The sequence below is a fragment of the Cnephaeus nilssonii genome (assembly GCF_951640355.1).
Source record: "Cnephaeus nilssonii genome assembly, chromosome: 3".
In the NCBI taxonomy this organism is placed as follows: domain Eukaryota; kingdom Metazoa; phylum Chordata; class Mammalia; order Chiroptera; family Vespertilionidae; genus Cnephaeus; species Cnephaeus nilssonii.
In genome coordinates this window covers 63,858,575-63,877,929 of record NC_137074.1, presented here as the reverse complement: position 1 = coordinate 63,877,929, position 19,355 = coordinate 63,858,575, and the positions used below count along the sequence as shown (strand labels likewise).

The following is a 19,355-nucleotide window of genomic DNA, read 5'->3' as shown; positions in this document are numbered from 1 at the left end:
TACAGCAAAGACAGGCAGATCAGACAAAGTGAATTTCACTCAGTAATTAAACTGCACTATCTTTCGTCCAAAGTCCAGGGCAGGATTAATCGAAAGGTAGCTCTTTATCATTTCAATTAGTACTGGGATTTGAAGAGGGAGCGCTGATTTGATAACTAGCCCTGATCGGGCTGACTGGTCGCCCTATACCTGTCTAACTTGGAAAAATAATATCAGATTAAGAAACAGTTGCAGGTTATACCGTTCTCTTTTATTTTTACCTAAAGGAAATGTAGATAGATTTAAATATGCTACCATTTCCATTACCCCAATTTCTATGACAAAAATGTCAATTTAAAAAAAAAGGCCTTTCCAAACCCCACTGCATTTATAAATGTTTTCCTATAATTTCACTTAGCACCATGCTCTAATGGATTCTTACTTCCTGCCTTTTCATTATCTGACACCCAAATCTGAATGTTTGGATGGCCCAAGCAATAGCTTCTCAAACTGCTCACAGTTTCACATTTATTTCAAAGGACTCATTGTAGGATTTATGATGAAATTTTGCTTCCTTCCATTGGTTCTTTAGTGTATAAGATATTTCCAAATTCTATATCAGGTAATGAGCTACATCACTGATTCTCAATTCTGGATGCCTATAAAAGCTCTGTAAACAATCATCCATCTAGCCCCCATGCCAGACACAATGATTCAGGATCTGTAGCAGGAGACTCAACATCTGTATATTTTTAAAAGTCCCTAGGTGAGTTGAGTGTGCTGCCAGGGTTGAGAACCACTGTGTCAGCTCTACAGTGCATGAGCTATATTTACAAAATATTATCGAAACAAGCCACTTTGAGGGAAATGAAGCCACCTGATATTATTGTGGGAATTCTCTTCATAAAATTACTAGAAGAAAGCTTTTTTCTAGTAATATTTGCATGGAATGATACATATCAGATCTCTAAAGGGCAATGGGAGATGAAGAAGACTATAAAATATGCAATAGCTAAGATTTGGAAACAGCCTAAATGCCATCAGCAGACAAATGGATTAAAAAAATGTGGTACATCTACACAATGGAATACTACGCTGCTGTAAAAAAGAGCATTATGCTAAGTGAAATAAGCCAGTCAGTGAAAGAAAAATACCACATGATCTCACTCATTTGTGGAATATAAATAACATTATAAACTGATGAACAAAAATAAATACAGAGGCAAAGTAGCATAGAACAGACTGTCAAACTACAGCGGGAAGGCTGGAGAGGGTTGCGGGGGTAAGAGATCAACCAGAGGAGTTGTATCCATGCATATAAGCATAACCAATGGATGCAAGACACTGTGGGAGGCGGTGAGGGCATGTGCTGGGGGGTAGGGGAGGCCAGGGGAAGGTCAATGGGGGCGAAAATGAGACATATGTACTATTATTTGTAATACTTTAAACAAAATAAAATTTAAAAAAATATACACGTTTATGTTGAAGATGATTCCATCGATTCATCTAATAACATTGAAGATTATGGCTTACTGACTGAGCGAGCTCATCACATGATAACAGGATAGCTACCAACCATATAATCTGACTTTTGACTAATATCATAAAATCTTAGAGTTTGGACACAAACTTGGAAATAGCTTTTATCTTTACTATTCAGCTCTCTCTCTCTCTCTCTCTCTCTCTCTCTCTCTCTCTCTGTCTCTCTCTCTCTCCTAAAAAGGCAGGATTGAAAAGATATTACTTCAAATTCTGACTCAGCCTTGTTTTGGAGTTTAAGAACATACATTCTAGAGTTAAACTGAATCCAATTATTAGGTGGATGGCTTTCGGAAATGTATTTACTTCTCTAAGCCTCAATTACCATATCTTTAAAATGGGGCCAAGAATATTTATCTCCCATAGCCAGTCACATTTATATCTATTAATATAAATAAGAGAAACTATAAACAAAAGTATCAGAAATAGCCCTGGCCAGTGTGGGCTCAGTTGGTTAGAGCATCAGCCTGTGAATCAAAGGGTCTCGGGTTCGATTCCTGGTCAGGGCACCTACTTGGTTGGGGACATATGGGAGGCGACCGATCAATGTTTCTCTCTTACATGGATGTTTCTCTCTCTCTCTCTCTCTCTCTCTCTCTCTCTCTCTCTTTCTCTCTCTCATCAATAAAAAACATATCCTTGGGTGAGAATTTTTTTTTAAGTATTTTAGAACAAAATAAAAGCCTGTTGAAGGCAAATACAATTACTTAAATGCACTGAAACTCTGTGTCAAAAACCCTCAGTTTTGAGTCTCAGAGACCAGTTTTCTAAAAAATTGATCCACCATGAAAAAAGAGGATGAATCTAAATAGAAATGACCTTAAATTTTATTTTGCATAAGTGTCGCCTGAAAGTGAATGTGAAAATGTAATTTGCTGGGCTCTTCCCCAGGGATTCTGTTTCAGTGGATAGGAGTGGAATCCAGGAACATGCATTTTCACAATCATTCGGGTGATTCTGACTCAGAGTTGAGGATCCTCACTTTGACAATATAGTTATGAAGGAATCAAAATTAGCCAAACATTTATAAAAAAACAAAACAAAAACACACACAGTGTGGGCTGACCTGGAAGAGCACAAGCATCTACTAGTATTCCTTAGGTCAGAATTCAGTTAGATGAATTGCAGTTACATACAAATGGAACATGTTACATACAAATGGAACATGTTCACAAATGACTATGTTCACTGAGTTAAAAAATCTATTTGTTCTTCAATTAAATACATATCCTAAATACTGATTACATAGACACTAATATTATCTTCAGCTTCTCTGTCACTACTAGGTGCATGTTACTTTATAGGCATGAGTAAAATTCATTATCAATTCATCCATTTTCTTACAAAATAATAAAATAACTTTTTGAATATTGGTAAATTATTTAAATAAATAAAATAGCCATTTCCTCATTTAAATGCATTACAGAATAAAATATTTTAAAAATGCATTAATAAAAATAGATTATAAAATCAATGCACAATCATGAGTTAAATATTTTAGTGCCATTGATCAATTAATTTGCTAAAATAAAGATACTCAACCTATAAATAGAGACTATCATGGATCTAAGAAGAAATTTTAGCCATTTTCACTTTCAAGATTTTCCTAAGGAAAAGACAATGAGACAAAAGCTAGAAATGTATTTTAAGTTTGTACTACAATATGCCTACAGATGTGCATGAACTCTCTATATTCTAAAAGTTATCATTACAAGATGAGAATTATGGTCTCTGATTGTAACTGAGCATATAGTTGAGCTGGAGAGGAAAAAAACATATATCAATATGAGAAAAGTTTATCAACATTACAAGACAGTATTGCCTAGCAGTCAAGTGTGAGGCCAGAAGAGAATCTAATTAATATATACTGTGTAATCTAAGGTTAGCTATTGAGGATCTCAGAAATTCAGGCACAGTACTGCTTTGAGAGGGCTGTGGTGACCACAGGGGGTACTGAATAAGTGCAAGCTATTGTTTATTGTAATAGCTGACAGTTTATTACACAAGCCACGTCACAGGTGAGGCTAAATGAACGGTACCACATTGTAAGCTATAGAAACCCCAAATGAAGAGAATGTCATCATGACTGGTAAGGTTTTTGCAAGGAGTGGTATTTGAGTTGGATAATTCAGAATAAACAAGCTTTGACTAGACAGGGAGACAAAGATCATTTTAGGCTGTGTGTGTTGTGTGTGTGTTGGTATGAGCCATAGGTCAGAGGTAAAACATTTTAGGGACTGTTAAAGAAGTTTGGGATAAAGGTGTAAAATACACGTTGTGGTAAAGCAGTAGAGGGTTCTGAATTTCAAAAGTCACTGTCTTTTTTTCTTGATAAAAAATTTTAATTGCCCAATTTTTTTTCAGTGTAATTCAATATCTCTTTAGAACAGTGGTTCTCAGATTTTAGTAGCATGCATCAGAATCACTTAGAGGGCTTATTCAAAACAAATTGCTGTATTCCACCCAAAGTTTCTGAGTCAGTAGGTTTGGGTGAGTCCCGAGAGCTTGTGTTTATAGCATATTCCCAGGTGATATTAATGCTGTTGGTGACCTTGAGAATCACTGCTTTAGCAGATGGTAAGACAGAGTTAGATGGAATTGGTTTTTCCTAAAAGAAAAAATTCAATAACTGAATGGCCCTATTCATTTCCTATAAAGTTTCATCTCCACTTTCATACCAAGTCATAGAAGAACCTACACTGAGATGATCTGTGAAAAAAGATGTTTACTCTGACCTCCTGACCTCTCAGCTGGGCTCAAATCCTGAGCTATGGGAATAGGAGACCCATGATCCAAAGAAGCCCAGGCCACCAAGCCTGGAACTGAGTCAGCATTAAGGACATTCAGGAATTGAAAATAATGGCGCCAAATGATTGAAGAAGGTGAGTGGACATTTTATTTCAGAGAGCTTCTATCAATCCATGCTGGACATTCTGTACTTGGGCTACACCTAACTGCCTGCCCCTAATCCAGAGACTGTTTCTAGCTCACCTTCATTCACCTTTTTATTTCCTTCAGGAAATCAGGAGAGAAATGGGAAGCAAGATCTCTCCACTTTGGTGTAGGTTACTGTTTAAGTATCTCTACTTCCTGCTTCAAAGTCTTTCTCCAAAGTGAACTTCCACTGTGTAGTAACCATACATAAAGAAATATTTTAAAAAGCAGGGGGAGAAAACGAAAAACTCTGAGAAACTATTTTCTCAAGCATGTCTCCAAGGACACTATTCAAGTTAGTGCTTTGTTTTCAATGGCAGACAAAAGAAAGCATTGTGTTGTAAAATTTGTATTGTAAAAAAAGTTAGTAGTGGATTTACAATGTTCAAAACTCCAAATATCTCTCAATGACAGCAGTTTGTTTATTTCCTAGTCATTTTATCTTTCCTTAAAATAATAAGCTATATTATTACAAAGCATAATTAATAATAATAACAACAATTACCAGTGAAACAATAGAAATAATTATACTAAGCACCATGGGCCTAGATCCTCCCGTAGTTACAAAGAATAAGAATTTTTCTCAGTATTTTTAAGAACAGAGAGCAGCCCAATAATACAGGAGGGAAAGGAAAGAAAAAAAATCCCTTCCTACGCTCCCTTGAAAATACTACAGAAAAACAGACAATAAACTTTAATACCTGTTGTTAAGGATCTTCATTTTACAGATCGATTCTGGCAATTTAAATAGACAACAACACGAGGCCTCTAATGCCTCTTAGGAAATAGTATCAACATTAATTCCTGGCTGGTCCCAATTCCATTTCTAGTTTAGCATCCCCAACCACTCATAAGAAGAAAAAAATACCATTTATATAGTAGGGTTTCATAGTTTATGAAAGCACTTTCACAAACATCATATTATTTGACTGTCTCAACAATCCTATGGGATAGGTAAGTAGGAAAAATATTAATATTATACCCATCAGAAGGTGAGAGAATTAAGGAGTAGAGAAGAAGGAAATAAGTTAATCTTTACTGAATATCTATCTACATTGAGTCAAACTCTGTACAGACCTGAAAAGAAGTCAGGTACAGAGTTTTTTATAACATGAAACAGGCTCAGAGAATCTGACCCCTCCTCAAAGTCACAGATGGCAGAGCTGGGACTTGAAAGCAAATACCCAGCATAAAATGCACACTTTTTCCAGTGAGCTGGACATTTATTCTCAGCTACACAGGTCAGTTGGGTTATAGCAATGGTCCTGTCAAGAGGTGGAATGTTCAACTGCCAGGTGCTACCACCACTATTAGTGTTCAGAGGTTTCGTTTGTTTTTAGTTTGCCTGACAAAAAAAGAGATACACATTTCTTGAGTAGATGTGCATCTTTATAATATTACTCAGCCTGTCACGAGAAAAAGCAGAGAATGAATTATTTCAATGGCTGAGAATAATAACTTTTAAAAGTCACTCCAACTACCTACAGACACAAGAAACAACATTGCCCCATTTCCATGAAAATCCTCCTTAGAAGAAAGACAAACCAAAGGGCTAATCGATCTCACAGTTTAAATTCTGGCAAAGGCTCAACTTTCAACCACTAGTTTCTAAATAAGTGGTCAGTATATAGATGTATATTAAAATGAGGAATAACAGTAAAGGGTGTATGAACAAAATAAACCACTCACTATTCTGAGCTCAAAAATCTCAAAGCCATATAGATTCAGACTTTGAAACCTTTTGACCAAATTACCATATGTCTTTTTATTGTTACTTTTTACATGCATTTACTTGTACAATTAATATAAAAATTTACTTTTTACATGCATTTACTTGTATAACTTGTCTGTTTTGTTTTCTGTTTTAAGATGGTTATAGTCTTGCTATACTTATGTGTGCCTAACCTTCTGACATGGAGCATTGAGAGGTTGAACGAAGCAATGTCTTCCCACTGTGGACCAAAGGGGCCACATGCTAACCTGACAAGCTCAGGGAAGGCCTGCATGGCAGTCTTGCAAACTCAGAGACCTAAAGTAACCACAAAGGATGGTCTGAAATTAAACTTTAGCTAAAGGCAGTTATGTAACTACTTTAACTAAAAGTAGTTACATCCTAGGCTGGTATCTTCACTGACAAGGTCAACCTTTACCTTAACTAAGCCTAGCTGTCTTTTTGCATCTATAATAACACTAGAGGCCCGAAGCATGAAATTCGTGCAAGAGTAGGCCTTCCTTCCCCTGGCTGCCGGCACTGGATTCCCTCTGGCACCCGGGACCATGGCTTCTCTGGCAGCCCCAGCTTCATCTGGAAGGTCGTCCAGTCTAATTAGCATATTATGCTTTGATTATTATAGATACCCTTGAAATGTGTGGGTAACTTGTAACTTCCCTTTTTCTGGACCCCTTGGGGCACAACCTAATGTACCTGGGCACCAGGACAGATACCACAAATTCCTTCATTATCATGTTAATTGTTCCTGCAGCCACCTAAGTATATGTCTACCATTTTACCTTTTATACAATCCCAAGGGTTTCCCCACTTTGCTTTCTCCTGCCTCTCTCTAGTCTATCACCAATGGATTTCATGTAACCCACCTATGTCCCTTCCTTTGATTGCAATATATAAATACAGATGTAACCTGCCATTCTCCGGAACATTATCTCAATTTGTCGAGGCTCTGCTTCCTGGCATATGTCGACAGTTTGGCTCAAATAAACTCACAAAAATTCTGTACAGGTCTGAAGGTTTTTATGTTAACACCACAAAAGAGACAAAGATCTCACCTGGAAGGCATCTTGGGAGTTGGGGCTGCAGAGGTTAAGGGAAGTCTAGTATATAAGTAAGTATTTGTGAAATTAAATTGAAGTTTTGAATATTAAGTGAAAACATTTACAGAAAGAAGATTGCTATATGTGCTGAACAACTAAATTGTTACTGAGCATTTTCAGAAATTTGCAGAATTTCAGAGTTGATGCTATCCTGGGGATTTTATTTTTATGATGACGGAATACTAGTGTTAGTGGAGTTCATTAAAGTCATATGTTACAATCTTCTAAGTCTTGAACATCCTATAAAACATCTCTGTTAAGTGGCTGTCCATACTAAAAACACCTTGAACTTAGGGAATTAATATTTACTGATATTAGGGGCTATTGTGGACTTATGTCTCTCCCCCTTACATCCCACATTATATGTTGAAACCCTAACCCCCAATGTCGCAGTATTTGGTGACAGCGCCTTTAAAGAATTAATTAAGGTTAATTAAGGTCCTAAGGGTGGGCTCTAATCCAATAGGACTGGCGTCCTTATGAAAAGAGGAAGAGACACCAAAGATGAGCATACACAAAGAAAAGGCCATGGCGGGAGAGGCATTGAGAAGAAGGTTATCTGAAAGCCAAGAGAGGCCTCAGTGGAAACTAACTATGCTGTTACATTGATCCTGGACTTCTGGTCTCCAAAACTGAGAAATAAATTTCTGTTTAAACCTCTTAGTCTGTGATTCTATTTTGTTATGGCTGTCCCAGCAGAGTATTAGGCACTAGAATTCTCATGACAACTTGCAACGTAAAAATTGATTAAGTCTACTTTACTGGTACAGAAACAGATTATGGGAGATTTGAAAATGTCCCCAAAGACAAAGAACCAAACATGCCATAACCAAGACTTAACTTTCTTCCAGACCAATATTTTTCTTCCTTCTCTGTTTTCCACCTTTGAATACATAAGGGTGTTAAAAGTTAGTTTTTATATTGACCTGAATATTTTAGTCTTGTATGTTTCATCACTGGCTTGTGTTCTACTTATTGGAGTCACAGAAAACAACATGATTTATCTTCTATGAGAGAGTCCTTAATATACTTGAACATAGTTATCATATTTCTTCCTCATGAATTTCCAAACCACCCCAGTTCCCATAACCATTCCTCATATCACACATTTCATTGTGTTAATATCCTGGTCACAGACTCCTGAAGATGTCCTAGTTTGTTTAGATTTTTTTTGCACTAGCTTGTTAAACCATATCTCCCCTATGTTATTCATGAATAGTCTTTTAAGATATGAAGACAAAGTCTTGTATTTATCCATTTTAGAAATTTCATCGGGTTTAGGTATAGCCCATAATTTAGTATTTCAAGATGTCTTTAAAACTTGATTACTTCATTCAACAACTTTTCTATGGATTTGGATTCATGTCACCTACAACTCTGTTAAACATGCTTTCATCCAATACATTGAAAAAAAAAGTGGCAGCCAAGATAAGCCTTATTATATTCCTGCAATAGGCCCTTCTACTTTGACACGGAGCCATTGGTTTGCACTTAATAGTGTGGTCATTCAACTAGTTAGAAATCTATCTGTGCTTAGATTAGTTACTAATCTATCTGTGCATCTAACCCAGGTGAGATCAGATCATATATTGTCGACATGCTTTCATAAAGCCATTGTGGTTCCTAGCAAACAGCACTTCTTTCAAGGGATTATAAACCACCACTTTATGCTTTATTGTTTTAATAATACATTTATGCTCTTGTTTGGAACTGAAAACAAGCTGTTTGTCTTTGTAAACTGCCTCTTGTATTTTCTGAAAATCAGAACATTTTTCACATCTCTAGTTGCCTTCACCTCAGTTATGAATGGCAATAGGTGATGATTTTAGTCTTGTATGTTTAACCAGCTTATGGTTCTCTAACTCTGTTTCCTGGCTCCTCTCCTTTATCCTGTTTCTTTCCAAGGAATAGAACCACTCATGTGCAATCATGGACTGTATCCAGAGATGGTATGCTGGTCAGAGATCTGAAAGTGGAAGAACAGAGAGGACTTACAGGAGGTGGTGTTCTTGGGTCCCTGACTGGGCTGGCAGAGCAGAACAGGCTATGATTATGTAGGCCTTTGCTTTCATCTCTGCCCATGGCTCTGCCTATCTTCTGGTTTTCACTTCTATCTGTGCACCTGGACAAGGTTACATCCTTTTTTTCTATTCACTCTGGATGATTTCCTCTGTCAACGATTTAAGACAGCTTTGCATTTTTGGTGTTTAGCTGAGAAAGGCTGAGGTTTATAATGCTTTCATTTTGCCATAAAGACTTTCTCTGAGGCAGGCATGAATCCCGATCCTTACCTAATCAAGAAAAGTTGTTTAGGGGAGGGGAGATGGGGAGGCAGGTTGGACTTTAAATGAACAAATCAGTTATAATAAAAACACTGAGATTTAGGTGCCTGAGGTTAGAAATACTGGAGGGAATTCAATTACACTAATTAATATTTAAGAAAGGCTAGAGATCACATACTGAATGTGGGAAACTAGGCCAGTCAGACATAAGCATATGGGGAGGGCAAGATCAACTGATAAAAGTAACTAACAAATCATACATAAATGCTCCAACAGGAATGAAATAAAGAATATAAAATAAATATTCCAACAGACACAGAATAAGAGGTAAAGTAAATGGTCTACTAATATAAAAGCAAAATGTTCCAACACAACAAGACATTGGTTTTATGTAAACACATATATTATAAAAATATTTTTTTCCAAATACATTACTAAGAAAATGTTACCCATTTATAAAGAAACAAACAAACAAAATAAAACAACAAAACACCAACTTATTTTGGGTTCTGTGGATTTACAGCATACTAACTATATTTGCTCTCATTTCCTCACTGGCTTATCAAGTAATAGTTTCAATATGGCTTGACATTCATAATAGGTTGGTCCCTAATGGCTCAGCCTATCTGGAAACCCATACCTGATGGAAGGCTGAAAAGCAGCAGAGTGTTCTGGATTCCACAGTTTTTCTAGTTCTGGCTCTGGTGTCATTTGGTTGATATCACATTTCATACCACATTCTGTCTTTGGACTTAATTTTTTTTTTTTTCATTTTTGGCCCAGGTAGTCAATTCTGAGTTTTGGTCATTCTTTTGTAGATTTCAAAGTTTTCTGCAGAACTACCAGAACTACCTTGGATTATAAACCACCGCTTTATGCTTTATTGTTTTACCAGAACTACCTTGCTTCTACCATGTAATGATTCTTTCTTCTTCTACACTAGTTTTTACATACCCTTTTCCACAGCTTTTCTACCTCTTAAACCTCTCTTCCTCCTTCTCTTTGCTCTAGTTCATCAGAAATTACATCCCTGAACCTTGTACTCCTACTCTATCTATCTTATTCTTTCAAAGCTCCACACTCTCAAAGCCACAATTTATTAATTCATAGCCCCACCTTGGGAACTTTGAAAACTGGAAGCCTAGGGAATTCACTGGATTGCTTTTGCTATCAACAACATCATGCAGAAGCAGAAGTAGAAATATAGAGTAAGAGATCAGAGCAGGATGAGACTGAGATTTGGGTTCCTCTTCCAAATTCTCTAGTGAATACAGATGGTAACAAAATGCATCTGGACACACTCTATGTCTATGTACAATCTGTAATATTAGGCTTGCATAGCAAACAAAACAAAACAAAAAAAGAATCTTGCCCGTCAGGAGTTTTACCTACTTGAAGAAATAATTCAAATACAGTAGTCCCCTGTTATCTGCAGTGAATATGTTCAAGAAACCCAGTGTATGCCTGAAACCACAGATAATACTGAACCCTATATATATATGTGCACTATGTGTTATCCTCTACATACATAAATTTTCACTTGAAGCACTTTACGGCTTCTCTTTGGTTTATCTGAATAGCCAACATCACTATTCTTACATTTAGGAGCCATTAGCAAGTAAAATACTCAAAAACAAACTTACTTAAACACAAGCACTGTGATATCATAATAACCAATTTGATAATCAAGAGAACTAAGTGACTAACAGGTGGGGAGCATATACAGCCTGGAGATGCTGGACAAAGGGATGATTCACATTCAGGTGAGACAGAGAGGGCTGATGAGAGATTTCATCATGCTGCAGAGAATGGTATACAATTTAAAATGTACGATTTGTTTATTTCTGAAATTTTCCATTAAATATTTTCAGACAGTAGTCCCCAAGCTTACAAAGAGATGATTACAGAGATGACTGAGTAACTAAATATTAAATTAAAATGTAAATTTCAAAACTTATATATTTGCATCAATTTACCAGTGTGAGAAGAATGATGTGCAAAATTTAAATATATTTTATACATTTTTAAAACACATTGGAGACCAATGTGTTGTGATGTATTAAATATGTCAACTAGTTTTTATAAGGTTAACTAGTTTTTATGCAGGCCTCAAATTAAGGCCCTGAGATTGGAAGGCAAGCTGTTTATAAAACAAACAAACACACAAACAACAAAAAACTGTTACTATATGCAACTACTTAACCTATGTTTTATGATTTTATTCACACAATAAAGTACTCTATTCCTCATACAAAAATACACTGAATGCTTAAGTGAATATAATAATCAAATTGTGAGTTTCTATTTATTTGTATATTTGCCATTATATTCTTATTAATATATAATAATTTGAATTTATAAAATGAGCTTATTTTAACAAAATACCACTCCTTACTTTATGTGTACAGATTCTAAAAAGATTTATTTTGAAAAGAGGGTTCTGTGGTTTAAAAAAAATATGAAAAATCTTTGGATCAAATGATTTGTATGAACCCTCCAACTCAAGAGTTTGATTCTCAGGTTCTGGCTCCAGGAGACTCAGTTTCTGAATTTATCAACTTGCTGGTTCAGGCCACTGTATACAGCTGATAAACTCAAGTTTATATGCTGGCTACTATTCCTTCAAGCTTAACAAAGATGATATTTTTACACTGAGGAATAGATTATTTATCATATATCATCAGACATAAAAAAAGATCACCTTGTCTTAAATTTAACCAATACATGAAATTTATCAGATATTTTTAGAAAGCCAGATTATCAGAATTTAATATATTAGTTTAAAATTTAACCAGTAATAACCAAGAAATAAGTCAATGGAAACTTCTTTAATGATCTAAGAAGCATTGCTTATATTAATTATGTAATACATGGGCATTTATTAATTTATTTTACATTTACTCAAAATATATTATATTAAAATCTTCCAAAAGATTTTTTTCCAAACATTAATCAGCCACCTTCTACTAGTATAGTTAGAGAAAGACTGGGCCAAAAATGACTTTTCACCACTACAGAGAATGAAACTAGTAAACCTCAGGAAAAATACATTTTCTGAAACCTGAACTCTACTATAAAACACTTTGAACTTTTAGAACACTGAAGTATAAGTCAAGAATAAATTGAGCCCTGACGGGTTGGCTCCATTAGTTGGAGCATCCTCTGATACACCGAAAAGGTTGTGGGTTCAATTCCTGGTTAGGGAACATACTTAGGTTGAGAATTCAAGCCAAAATAAGAAACTGGCTTGAGGTCTTTCATAGTGTCTATATAGAGAAGTCAAATAAGAATTATGTATATATGCATTTTTCAAAAGCTATCACATGAATGGCACCAGTATCAAGGTTAAAGCGTTTCTCTTCTGGCTGCACAATCCCAGCTACGTGACCTTGGGCAAATTATTTAAAACCGTCGAAGCCTCAGTTTTCATTTCTGTAAAATGGAGGAAATAAAAAGAACACCTAGCCTCAGATTTGTAGTAAGTAAGTAAGTAAATAAATAAATGTTGGTTAGCATGTTGCCTAGCACTTAAAAAAAATCTCAATAAATATTAACTTTAATTATTAAAATTGCTCAACACCTAAAAGCCAGCTGTTTTCTTCTGGTTATTTTTTCTATGACCTGATTTTACTCATAATTTACTGACTACATGTTTACCCTTCTGGAATAATGTTCTATTTAGATTACTTTTTCTTTACTTCCAGAATGTTCTCTAGTTGACATCTCTTCACCTCCACCACAATCATCAGACAGGATTGCCCCACTTCATTTTGGTCATTCTGTATTTGCTTTTGTGGTCACGCTTGTGTTATTTTCTTGTTTCTTATTCAGTGGTTTAGGAAGTAAAACTTAAGGAAAAACTAAACATTATAAGGAATTTAGTGAGATAAATGGTTATTAAAAATAGGCAAAAAGGGATGTTATTAAATACAGGGTGGTGAAAAAGGCTTACAGCTGTTCATATGGAAAATAATCCAATAATTAATAAATAATAATACAAAAATAAATTGTTTCACCTACTCACAACTGTAAACCTACTTTTGCCCCACCCTATATAGTATAAATCACACCAAGGGAGAGCAGCTGTTGACAGCAGCTGTGAAATGGTGGGAATCAGCGAACTCCAAATAAACAAAAGAAAAAGAAATGGAAGGCCATGAAACTTACATGATTTACATGGGAAGCCAGCCTCTGAAGACGAGAGGAGCCAGGAAAGGCACCTCTGGATAAATATCTGGACAAGACAACACAATGAAGGGATGGTGTTCTCTGATCAAATGGGAACTACTAGTAAGAATTGAATGAGAAATAAAACAAGTAGAACTTTTTATTGTATTTTATTTCTTTACTGCATAACCTACATTGAGGGGACAATATCTTTGTATATAAAAATATAGATGGGATGTTTAAAAAATGGATGGTGATGATGGCAATAGCAATGCGGATGACATATTTTTAAGAGCCAAAGTTAGAAATTCATTGAAAAAATAAATTAAAATTATAACACCATGTTGACAGACATTGGAACATAGTATTCTATGATACAAAAGTGTTTCTTAAATAGAATTCTAGGGTTTTTGTAGTTGAAAAAATATTTCATGTAGGCAACTAAAAATCAAATGGTTTATTAAAGATGCAAGCAGATGGGTGACTTTTTGCCTTGTGCCTGAATATGAACCTGCTTCTCAACTTCCATGAGCATTAAATTCAGTTAAAAACTAAAAAAAAAAAAAAAAAGGTACTGCCAAGGAAATTGAGATGGCAATATAACATCATGCCTGAGAGAATAAACTATCAAGTCAGGATGAACAAAACCAACGGAAATGGAACAAGCAAACTTAACACAAGTCAAGGAAGCTTTATAGAATCTATCCTATATAATAAAAGGATAATATGCAAATAGACCGAATGGTAGAACAACCAATCCAAGCATAATATGCTAATGATATGCTATGGCTGCTCAACCGCCCGCTATGACGTGCACTGACCACCAGGGGGCAGATGCTCCAACCACTAGGTTAGCTTGCTGCAGGGTCTGGCAGATCAGGACTGAGCGAGACAAGCCGGACACATCCTGGAGCCCTCCCATGGTCCCTCCCCAGCTGGCCAACCTTCCGCATCCCTCCCTGGCCCCAATCATGCTCCAGTGGGGTCCCTCAGCCTGGCCTGAATCCTCTTGCAATCTGGGACCCCTCGGGGGATGTTGGAGAGCCAGTTTCAGCATGATCCTGCAAGGCCACTCCCCTTGGGAGGGCGCCAGATGCAGGGCTCATGGCTGGTGAGTGCTGCTGCAGCAGCACAAGCCTCTCTCGATTGGGACTGATTGGGCGCGAGCCCGCGGCAGGCACAGTGGGGCCAGGATAAGTGGGAGCGGCAGGTAGGAGCTGCAGGCAGCACTGGAGTGCAGGTTTCAGCCCGGTCCCTACAGGCCACCCAGAGGGACCCCACCTGTATAAGAATTCATGCACCAGGCCTCTAGTATATATATATATAAAAGCCTAAGCAACCAGTTGACTGGTTGCTATGAAACACACTGGCCACCAGGGAGCAGATGCTAAACGCACAGGATTGGGCTCTCTCCTGTCTGCATCGGCCTGCAGGGATGGGGCAAAACCGGCTCTCTGACACCCCCAAGGGGTCCCAGATTGCAAGAGGGCGCAGGCCAGGCCAAGGGACCCCACCAGTGCATGAATCCGTGCACCGGGCTTCTAGTGTTAAAATAAAAATACTACTAAACAGAACCAATCTTGCTACCCATGGAAATAGCAAATAAAGAATTTTCTCAGAATTTATGTGAATAACTCCTATGAAATTACTCCAAATGTGGGAAATTTTTTCATAATTGCTTTTGTTTCCTAATGACATTTTAAGATCTCTTTTTTTTTAAACAAATGAAAACTTTATCAGAAATAAAACTTTTAAAATATCCAAAATAAAAGGCTAGCCTATTTAGGAAAAGAATGGTCACCGGTCACAAATATTGTATATCTTTATTTCCATTAATGCCTTGATATCTTCCCTTCTTGGAAAGAACTCACTCTACTCTGCTGAAAACCTATGTTCAGTTATAAACCAGTATTCAATGTATAATCATTTGATATCTCCATTTAGGTAAAAACAACAACAAACACATTCACTCCCATTCAATATGAACTATACTAACTTCTAAAATCATCTTAAAAAGAAAAATATCACTGTTTCTTCTAATAAAGTGTTCTTTCTTTTTCTAGTACTGGATATTTGGAAAATAATAATATGTGAGAATATGGTCAATATGATCATTTAATGTATCACTTTATAAAGAAGCTTTTCTTTTATGCTACTCTTGTATAAATAACAATTTTGCCATAGTTAAAATATATTTTCATAAAATTTTATATAAATACACTAGATATAATAAATATATTTCTGAATTTAAATGATAATAATGCAAATTGTATGATAAAGACTATATCATTGTCCTATTTTTATTTTCATAAGATCTCTTTTTAAGTGATATTTCATGTTAGGCTTTTTTGTGCTGCTCAATATTATAATTAATAATTCATATTTTTGTCTTTCCCCTCTCACTCTGACAACTTTTATTTTTAATCGGTGGGCATGTGCCAAATTGGTTTGTTATTTATTTATAATGTAAAATGACAAGGAATTGAATATGTGGAATAAGATAGATATTTCTTTCATATGACAAAATTTTCTCAGTAATGGGGATATTTCTTCCTTACCCTTATGGACTCAAAGATTTTAGAGAGGTTAAATCAGATGGCATTACTACCTCATATGACAATATGTGATAAATATATTAAATAGAACTGTTCATTTATGCTTTTAAAATTCATTTTAGTATTGTCAAGACAGCTGGGCACATGCATAAAAAGAGGACAAAAAATACCAAAATGTGTAAAAGACTCTCTAAACTGATAAATTCTATAGTGCCAATTAAGTAAAAAATTCTGACCAAACAGATCTATTTGCATTCTTTCCTAAATGCTAAAACATGCAAATTTAGTAGGAACAAACAGAGAAAATTACAAAGATATTGAATTTCCACTGAAACAAATGAAAAGTTCTGTCTGCAGGGGCTTTACAGAGTATTAAATAACCCCTTCAGTGCTTCCCATAACCGAAAACTACACACCTAAAGGCTGGAGCATTGAATAGCTGTGGCAAACAATTTCAAAGTGTGCTTCCAAGGACATTAACAACCAAATCACCAGGGAAGTTGGTTAGAATGAAAAATCATAGGCCCACTCATGATCTACCAAGGAATCAGATGTGGAATATGGCTAGAATTTGCACTTTGAATCAGCTAGTGAGGTACAATAAGTATGAGAACAGTCTTAGGGCAAAATCCCTGTATCTCACAAAAGCTTCCTATAGTGAGATAAACCCTTTCAATTGATCCTTTGCATCAAATAGTAGAGAATTCAGGAGACTTAAACACATTTGATTAAGTTATGTGCTTCTGCAAAGATTCTAGTGTCTTTGATTTCTTCTATTAATTTAAAAACCATAGTCTACTCTGGGAGAGATTAGCCAAAGAACATATATGCATCTATGCATAGCTCATGGACACAGACAACAATGTGGTGAAGGCTGACAGGGGTTGGGTGGAGGTGGGCAAAGGGGGTGGTGGTGGGGGCATCTGCATAGTGTCAACAATAAAAAAAAATTAAAAAATTAAAAAGAAAACATAATCCACTGTTACTGCCTTAGTTAGCCAGCCTCTTCTCTCTGTCTCTACATTTATTGTCAACTGTGCAAATCCTTGAGGCTTTGACATCATTTAATTTGTCTAACATTTCGAACAAGGAAACTTTTCTCAGCAATTTGGTTCCAATTCCCATTTAAAACTTGACCTTTGACAGACTATATTTGCATATAATATTAACCATTTCAAAATAATTTTAAGACCTTAATTATTTTGAAGATTATTAAAATGTAGGAGGCTTTAGGTTGACATTGGGCCAGATGTGGAACTAATGCACAGGAAGTTCAATCCTTTAACCACGGTTAACTCAAGTGGTGGGGGTCTGAACCAGAGCACAGGCATTCTGAGGATATACCACCCTGCCTTCCAATGGGCTCCTGGAGCAAACCTTCCCCTGCCTTTATGGACTATGCCCATGCTATGGGTTCTATATCTCTGAGATATTTCACATATACTCATGTGTACATGGTGTTTATCTTTCAAAAACGGATTAGGAAAAACAAATTTTGTTGTGTTAGTATAGGATTATGCAATCTGGGGTGGTCCAGTTTGAAATGGCAATTTTGATTATTGATAATGATATTAATAGCAGTCTTGTGAGGTACTATTTCTGACATGGGAATAGCTACATTTTAAAAAACTTACAATTCTTAATTTTCAAAATTCATTTTAAGGTTTGGTGCTTGTGTGGATATGAGAAAGAAAATATAACTGCTGCCACACTGAATGTGTATCAAAAAATTACTAATAGCCACGACTACTACTTGGTTAGCTCTATTTCATTATTCGAATGTAACAAGGAAAAGTGGTATCTAGGATCTCATTCATAATAACTTCCATATAATAAAAGAAAACAGAAACTATTAGCATAGATATAATGTTAAAGAACTGGTGACTTTTCAACAGAGCTCTATCGGATGAGACTATTTGAAATATGTTCCCTGCAGGTAAAAGGAACACACACACACACACACACACACACACACACACGACACATACACAAGCACACATCAAAATATTCATAATTACATTTTTAGGAAAGTGTTTAAACACTTTTACTTGGTATTATAAAATATTTCAAAAATGGGAGCTGATTTAGCTTTCAGCATTTTTTATTGTCCAGATAAGGACAGGGGTAGGTGAGGGAAGAGAGTAGGTAGAGTATGAGTGTATAATATGTGTATGTGTGCATGTACTTGTGTGAATTTAACCACTCTGAATTAAATGGGGAAAAAGCGCCATTATTGTGTTTATATATCTTTGTGTGAAACATGTACTTTTCTCCTTAACTGGAGTTTACTAGTACATAGGCTCTATCTTAACACCCTGTGAGAATTCCATTAAACATCAAAATGGATTTTTCCAAATAAAAAGGTCCATGATTTAGCTTTATTAACATCTGAATGAATGTTTCCATTGAGTTTTCCAGAAGAGGGAACTGCGTATGGTTTAGAGAGCAATCTTTTTCATGATGATCAGTAGCAATGTTTCTCTTCTGTCAGAAGGCAAGCTACAGAAATACAAAGCATTAGATATACACCTAGATAAAAATAATATTGTAGAATCCAACTGGTATCTGAGAGGTGAGGACAAGCTGAGATAGACTCCTTGGCTTCCTTCTGTCCAAAAATTTTCTGTTTCCCTATTTCCTATGGTTACCACCATGGAACATGTTAAAATCTCAGTAGGAACTCTGTTTCAACTTTTCCTTTCAAAACACAGTGAAAAAGCTTAATGGAAAAAAATGTCCTTCCTATCTCCATGCCAGGCACAGTGTAAGATCCACAAACTTAAAAGCCAGGCAAATAGTCTTTTATGTGCCCCAAAGCTCGGCAAGTGACCTAGTGCTACAAAAATTCCGAAATAGGCATGTGACCTGACTAATGTGTGCTGTAAGATGAGTCAAGGAAAATGGAACCATCTGTACTTTTATTGGACAGTCAAATAATTCCTCTCTGTCTATCCAAAGACATAATTTGTGTACTTTAAGGGAGATACAAGAGGAGATATTTCCAAAAGGATCTAATTTTTAAAATTAATGATGTAAAATGATCTAAAAAGTATAACCTAGTAAACATAGC

General features: G+C 35.9%; 1 protein-coding gene across 17 annotated transcripts in view; it reads right to left on the bottom strand.

Moving 5' to 3' along the window:
- Positions 1 to 19,355, bottom strand: part of ZBTB20 (zinc finger and BTB domain containing 20) — an 899,572-nt gene that overhangs the window by 437,589 nt on the left and 442,628 nt on the right. The window lies entirely within an intron of this gene.